This window comes from Halyomorpha halys, unplaced genomic scaffold (genome assembly GCF_000696795.3).
Source record: "Halyomorpha halys isolate HHAL.00 unplaced genomic scaffold, Hhal_1.1 Scaffold324.1, whole genome shotgun sequence".
NCBI classification, from domain to species: domain Eukaryota; kingdom Metazoa; phylum Arthropoda; class Insecta; order Hemiptera; family Pentatomidae; genus Halyomorpha; species Halyomorpha halys.
The window spans coordinates 313,155-321,337 of record NW_027112641.1 but is presented as its reverse complement, the minus strand read 5'-3'; the positions used below and the strand labels follow the sequence as shown (position 1 = coordinate 321,337).

Sequence of the window (8,183 nt, the reverse complement as noted above, 5' to 3'; positions counted from 1 at the left end):
AAAAATTGCAACTAATGACCCCCTGGGTTGATGCCGAATGTTATAAAAAATAAAATATACCTAAAAGTTCTTTTATTTTTATATATGTACTTTTTATACAATTTATTTATTTATTTACTTAACTACGATGGCTTAAAACGTTTGGGGAGAAAACCGTGCTTATTCAATGACGCCGAAAACAATTTCTTCATCCATAGCTAATTTAGCTTGCTAAATTTCAGTTGTTTTATTTTATCTTGGCTGAAATAATACTCATATTTGACTTCCTTTACAAATGCGATAGAAGATTTTTATGAGCTACGACGATTAAAGCCGACACTAAATAGTTCTAAATACGTTTATTTGAAAAAAAATATATGTATATGAGATGCAGTTAGTAACTTCCCGTATGCATTCGATGAAAAGTTTTTATTTATCAAACCGCAAATCTTGATATTTAAAAAGCATTTATTTTTTCAAATACCGTTAAAACCTGAAATATAGTATTATATATAAGTCCACACTTAATACAAAAACGGATTTATGGTGATCCTAAAATAGATACTGAGCAGCCCAAATTCATTTCTTTATGAAACTCATTAGTTTGGTATAGAGAGTTAAAGAACTGAAGGTCCTGTTTTTTTGTATTAATATATGTTAAAGTTTCGGTCGGAACGAAATCTACAACATTCTACTTCTGTCCCAAAGCGTTCTGATTCCTACTGTCTCGACCATTCCGAAAAGTTCCAATGGTCGGACCGGTTCTCAAATTCTCTCCGGAACGGGTCATCCCTAGTTATGGGAACTCATTCAACGCGAAACTTTATCCTCTTTAATTTGTTATACTATAACTTTTTCGCTAGGAAATATCGTTTAGTAGTTAAACGATGTTAAAAACATTACGAAATATTTAATTCGTTAATTTATTAAATTGATTAACTAATCAGTGAGAATTTTAGAACCGCCAGGAATGAGCTTGGTGTGGTTGAAAAAAAATTAAAATTATTTACAGCTGTATGTTTTATGGTCTGTATTTTACGCATCGAGCTTCTTTAGTGAGGTCAATCTGTTCGCTGGATTGCCATTTCCAGAGGAAAATATAATCAAGATTGATTCGACCGAAGAGTGGGCGGTGCAAAACTCCTTAATAATAATTATTAATTATAAGTAATTTAATATTAATCAAAAAGACTAAGAAAAACACTTTGTGAACCACTTTTTTAAATATAAAATTACATGATAATAAATAGGTATTACAGCTTTAATATCTATATATATTTCATGTAGGAAGAAGATAGTCCGGATGGAGGTCAATAAAGGTATCAAAATAGTAAAAGGAAACTGTTTATTGTTAAACAACGTTTCGCCCCACTTTGTAGGGTTTCGTCGGTGAAACTCAATCGAAAACAACTGAATTGTCATCTTTTTTTCAATCTGACAGCCCTGACGAAACCCTGGGCGAAACGTTCTTCTAAAATTTTGATACCTTTATTGACTGAAACCCGGACTATTTAACTACAATATTTATATTTCAAATGTTTGCAATGTTTCGACCTAGCCTTCACAGACATTTTCACCCGTCAATATACTAAAATTTATTTTCAAACAAACAACTGCTGGAAGTATTTGTGATAGGTTAGATTAGATTAGATTTTTATTTAGGGCGATCAACATCTAGGTTATTACACCTTTTTTACTTTATTTATCTTCTTGTCTTTGACATTTGATAGTTGAATGTAGACTATTTCCTTTTTACACTGGTCGTTATTGGTGGATTATATTTTAGTATACAGTTGAGTTTCTTTCAGAAATTTTATTATTTTGTCTATGGATTCTGCTGAGTCTTTAAGGGCCAATTCTCTTGCACGAGGATTTTATTTATTTTAGAAGACTTGACGAAATTATGAGCATTCTTCAATTATATGCTTTATCGATAATGTGGACTGACAGGTTTGGCATATAGGTTGGTCCTCTTTTGTGATTAAGTGAAGGTGTGTTAATTTGGAATATCCTATTCTTACTCTTGCAACAACCACTTCTTCTCTTCTGTTTCCCCTTATGGCACTTGTCCACTTTTGTGTGTTTTTTTTTTAACATTTCTTAGTTTATTGGTAAGTGGTACGTCAGCCCACATGTTTGTGATAGGTTAATTAATTAATTACTTATATCAACAATATTATATTAAATGAAATATGTACCGCTACAATCCATGAAGGGCCAGGGGTGCAGTACTTTGTAAGGAGGCACTGTTACTAGACTGACGGTTGTGCAAGGAGGTGATTTGGTCAGAATGACGATCGACCGCCAGATCTTTACCCAATGAAGGTACCCACTCTATGAGGCTGGGTGGACCTCAGGAGAGCTTCATTACCCACAGGATTGACTCACGGCTACAGTGTAACAGAAATTAATTGTCTGCCCAGTCGGATTTGAACCCGGGTCCTTGGAGTTAGTAGCATTATGCTTTGCCACAGTGTCATCGCGCTCCCTATATTAACAATATATACATTATTATTTTTAAAAAATTGATGTTACTTCAAAATTATATTGCTGTTAAAATTATATAGATTAATAAGTTTTCATTCATATTTGGGAAAATTTAATCTGTATTTAACCAAGATAAAACTGAATTTTAAATTACCTTATTTTCAGGCTGCTTAAAAATACTATTGGAAAATAACCCTTTTTTTTTCTTTTTCAACCATATTTTATTTTTGTCAATTTAGTTCACAATGAGGCTTCAATTACTTTCATTGTACTGCATTTTCTACTTAACTATTTTTTGTTTGCAAAATGGAGGTGTAATTTTTTATTTATTTAAGAGTTCGACACATGTTATTAAAAAAAGTAAGTTTAATGTGGCTCCTCAGCCTTTTTTATTGATATTTAAATAAAAAAAATGGATCTAGCTAAAAACAACACACAATCCAAGTAAAGTTGTCCATAATTAATATATAATGATTAATAATATATGATAATAATACATAATAATTATGTACTATATTAAGTATATAATTTAAAGTAGTAAAATATGAAGGATACTGGCACTCATAAACAAAACAACAGATATACGCAAAAGCACGCACAAAAACATGTCACATTTATTACTACGCCTCTCCTCTCAAAATGAATCCCTCGTACGCCACTCACGTAACTGAGCTCAAACGAAAGGTCATTGCGAGATGGGTAAGTTTTGGTGAGGATTACGCCCCTGACCTCTGCTATATAACTTAGTGACTTAATACCGATGTAATTTTAATAATTATTTACATTAAAGGATTACTGACATAAATATTTTAAAACAAGCTTGCCATTGCATGTTAACATTTTAACTGAGGCTGTTCTTGCATTAAGCCATAGAAATATCCGTCATTGTTAATGTGTGTTATTTATTTTATTCATTTAAAAAATTACATCAAATATGGTCCGCCGAGATGATAACATCTATCGGTCGGTGCCAACATGATACATAAAAATGATAGACATAAGTGAAATGTAAATATTACAGTTTAGACTATTAGGGCGTTGTGGAGGCTATACAGTTTTTAAGCTAGATAAGTACAATATGAATTGATCTCAAGAGATAAAACTAATAATTTAATTAACTAAAATGAAAATAAAATAAAAATAGTAATCCTTAAAACTAAATTAAATTAAATTAAAGAAAACAAATATAAATAACTGAAAGGATTTCGAAGTGAATAATAAAGCTGCAAATTTACAATTAGTGGATTAATGTAGTAATGAGAATAAAACAATATACATAATATTTATTACTATTCACACATACATTAATATTTCTAGTTGTAATATAATAAATTAAGTATGTGGAGTTAAGAAAAAATACAGGCAGATATGGGTCTTTTGTGTATCAAAATCATTTATTGGGAATCATAGAAGTAACAATGTAACCAGTTAATTATTTCTATTTTAGTTTGTTTTTTTTTGGTTGATTTATTTGTTAGTTGTTCTTGTAAGCGATTGTACAGGTATGGTTTAATGGTACCATGTAGTTTAAGGTACGTTTACCAAATTTATTAATATAGGATGGTTCGATAAATTTAATTTTTTCTAGTATTTTTAGATATATTATATTTTTCAAAATAAATTGTTATCCATAAATATTAAGATAATTCTATAAAAATAAAATAGTTTAGGTGGTAGAGTAGCAACGATTTTAAGATTTTCTATTATATTATTGCGGTGCGTTATTGTTCTTAATGTTCGATTTTGTAGATTTGCAAATTTTGATAAATGATTATCAGCACTGGCATGATAACATTCGATCCCTTATCTTAATATCAATTCAAATATTGCTTTGTACAGCATTATTAAAGCTTCTCTCTTAAGTACAAATTAGAGGTAATACATTTTATATGAGCATAATCCTAACCTCTTTAAAACATTTACTATGTGTGGTTCCCAAGAAAAAGCAATATCCACAAAACACCTTATAACACCTATAACAAATTAATAATGAGAATTGACAAGAATAATTTTTTAATGAATTCTGATTGATTAGTGGAATATATATGTGGATATATTACTATTTTGTAATATGATCTAATTTGTATTTCGGTATCTAAAATAGACTAATTGCGCAAATTTAATTTGATTATAATTAATTATGATTTCTCCTAAAAATTTGAAATAATATTTAATTAGTTAAAGTGAATAACTCTTCCTTTATACCTTTCTTATGTCACAAGTAATATATAATTAAATTTTTGCTCAGACCACCTTTACTCACAGAAAATAAATGTGGCCATTAACCTAATTAATAAAGCAATATCCTTATCAGACTCAGAATGTCTAAAAGATATTAAAATACATACAAACAACATACTACGAAAAATTAATTAATAAAAAAAATTGATAAATATCGATATAATAGAATAAAAAACGACCTCATAAAAATAGAAATAATAATATCGATAAACCCTTAAATATAATTAATAAAATTAACGACAATACTAATATCGAAAGAAAGTGTTTTGGGAAAATGATAAAACCTAATCAAATGATGATAACTGATTTTTATAGAATGCAGATAATAAAAATCAGATAAAGTTGAAATACAAGACAAAATAGAACAGAGAGATTATTGAACTTTATCTATACTTTGAGATGGATTATATACCCGTTTAGCCTATAAAATTAAAACAACATTTATAAAGTATGACCACAATAATCTAAAATTCAAAATGAAAATAAAAAATAAATAAATAAAGAAGATTACGAAAATAATCTAAAATTATCGTCACCATCAGACTGACACAAAATACTACCCCTTTCCAAAAGATCCAATTTCCTTAGCCCCCTCTTAAAATGCATTACCAATGCAGAAAAAGAGGCTACTCTCAAACCGTTTTCATGATGACATCAACCCCACGCACCCTTTCAGAATTTCTCTCCAATAAAGAGCTAAAATCATTTAAATTTGACCGATATTAGCAAAAATTTAGACTTAGGATATATATGTGTTTTAAATTTTCGGTACAGGTTTCGATGGAAACTCGTTTTATTTTTTGTCTTAACATAGGTAAAAGAATGAATTAATAACACTCCTCAATGACTTACTTATCACTGTATTTCAAAATCAACTATGTCCATTCAGCTGAACTTATTAATGGTTGTTCTCCTTCAGCTGTAATGTATTCTAAGGCTGTGAAATAAACTAGGACTTTAAATGGTTTAAAAACTTAATTTCTATAATCTTACAATATTAAAATTTTTTTTTCCAATGACTCGAAAACTATACACCTGGATAATTAAATCCATTCACTTGATAGCTCATTAATTTCTCTAAAAAAACAAAAAAAAACAAACACCATATAAAACAGACCCAATAGCAACAAAGATTGGTTTTTAACCGTTTTATTTTTCTACTATATAAAATAACAGGTACCACTCAGTCCCTGATCACTGTGTCTTATAAAGGACTAGGCCTATGAAATAACTTATTAAGGGTAATGTGTAGCTTCTGCTCCACGTTCATTTGTATCTATAGAAAATTAGTGAATAAAGCTTTAATAATTTTGAATAAATCTGTATGTAGTGTGATGAAATGTTTTATTTTTAATTTATTTATTACTTTATTCGTCTTGGCTTTTTCCTTCCTTTTTTTTTTAGTTTTAAAATACTTTTTATTTATTGATAGATATTACAATCTTCCACACAGTTGTGGGCAATAGGTAATAGTGATTAATGGTCACATTCATACTAAAAAAAAACATAAATAAATGAAAAAAAATCCATCTTAAAATATATAGAAACAGAAGGATAAACAAAATGAGCATAATCAAACTATGTGTATGAAAAAAATAAATAAATAAAATAACATAACGTTAAAATAATATAATTTCTAGTCACACACTCTTTACACTCTTATTTGCAATATTTACACAATCGACCTGAGGATCTCTGAGCCCACTCTATCCCCCACGTGTGAGGGGTAGAGCAGAGCTTAAAAGATCCCAGCGCATCCCTCTCGCCGCATCACTGGTAGTGAGCCAGTGGAGGCTGAGCAAGTGAGATAAAGCCGCAAACACTCAACTTGAGTGGTGAATCATACCATTGCCAAAACTCCAAATGTCTATTTTTATGGTACAATAAGTCTCTTGGCCACTGCCGTTTCAACCTTCTAGGTGGCCTGTAAGGATGGGTGGAACTAGATAAGGTTTGAACCAAAGGATTAGGATGGTTGGAAAGGTTTATATGGAATTTTGAGAATTAGGTTGGTATGAGGTCAAGGATAAAAGGGATATGTAGGTCATGGTGTATTTGTCTAAATTAGCGAAACATTCAGTGGTTAGCTAATGACAGGTATCTGATAAACTTCGAGCTTTGTTTTTAGTATCTGCGTTTTTTTTGCTCTTTATTTATTATACATGTTTTATAGTGGATCCATTATTTTCACTTGTTTATTGTATGATTTGTATATTATTTAAGGATATGCTAAATATATTTTTTTTATACAGGAGCTGAGGATTGGAGGACAGGACGATGCACACTTGAGCTGTGACCAGGTTGGTTGATTCCTTTTAGTAGGATTGGGTCTCTTGCTTGCTTTTAGCTTATTAGAGCTTAAATCTCATTTCTATCTCTGCCAGAGCTCTAAGTATTTTTTTTATTTCTCCCAGTAACCAGGAAGGGCTGGTGGTGCCAAAATTAGTTCCGCTTCGACTCTGTCCCCGCATCAATTTTCTGGAAAGCTTTTTGCATCTAGTATTGGAATTTAACAGTCTTTGAAAAGTGCCAGGCTCAAAGGTTTAAAATTTAGAAATGTGAATATATGGCACATTTGCGATCGAACATAAAGTTATTATCATTATCATTACTAAATTAGCATCTCAATATTTGAAGTGCAATAAGTGCAATTAAACTTTAAAAATATGCAAAACTACACTGTACGGATTTCACAACTTATTTTCATAAAGTATCACCTTTTACAGTAAACGAATATACGCTATATTTTACGCTCTTTTATTCAGACGATTATAAAAGTATAAGTACCAATCAAAATGATTGAAAAAAAAATTCAGTAGCAAATTAATTGTAAAGTTATTTTATAATAATAACAAAAGTATTTTTAATTCAATATCAGTGAAAAGTTATATAAGTCATTATCATTAATGAACGGAATAGTATAGAATGATTACTCCGAAAATATAGTGGACTCCCGCTAATCCGACCTAAGGAAAACCTAGGAGGTTTCGATTAGGGTGATCAAATTTGGATCACTTAATAAAAACTAATCAATTTAAAAACAAAAATTACAAATGTTCGCCATGAAAATATTGTTAAAAAAATTAATCATTGTTCTGAAATTTATTTTTTAACTTTTTTCTATAACTATCTTCTATAACTAGTTTGTTTGAAACTTTAAATATTTTTCAAGGTCTCTGACCGCATCAGCAATAGAGCCTGAAAATTGAAACTAAAAAAAAACCTATATTAAATATTTTCTCTCTATGTAATTTTTTCAAAAATATGTAATTTAAAATTAAAATATCCGCTAATAATAAAATTGAGAATTCCAAATTTTAGTACATTTGATTTTAAGTAAAAAGAGTTTTTATTTTTAACTAGATTATTTAAGCCTCTGCACGTAAGGTGTTGATAATACGGTTTTAAATTCTTGTATATCTATACTACCTACAGATTGAAATATCAATAATTAAAAGAAATAATAAAAAATAAAT

At 29.4% G+C, this 8,183-nt stretch overlaps 1 long non-coding RNA gene across 1 annotated transcript in view; it reads left to right on the top strand.

Annotated features, from left to right (window-relative positions):
* LOC106681284 (uncharacterized) overlaps positions 1-8,183 on the top strand; it is a 305,757-nt gene that overhangs the window by 55,493 nt on the left and 242,081 nt on the right. The window contains exon 2 of the long non-coding RNA XR_010844250.1: positions 6,960-7,007. This is a non-coding gene — a long non-coding RNA (uncharacterized lncRNA). The remainder of the gene's footprint in view (positions 1-6,959; positions 7,008-8,183) is intronic.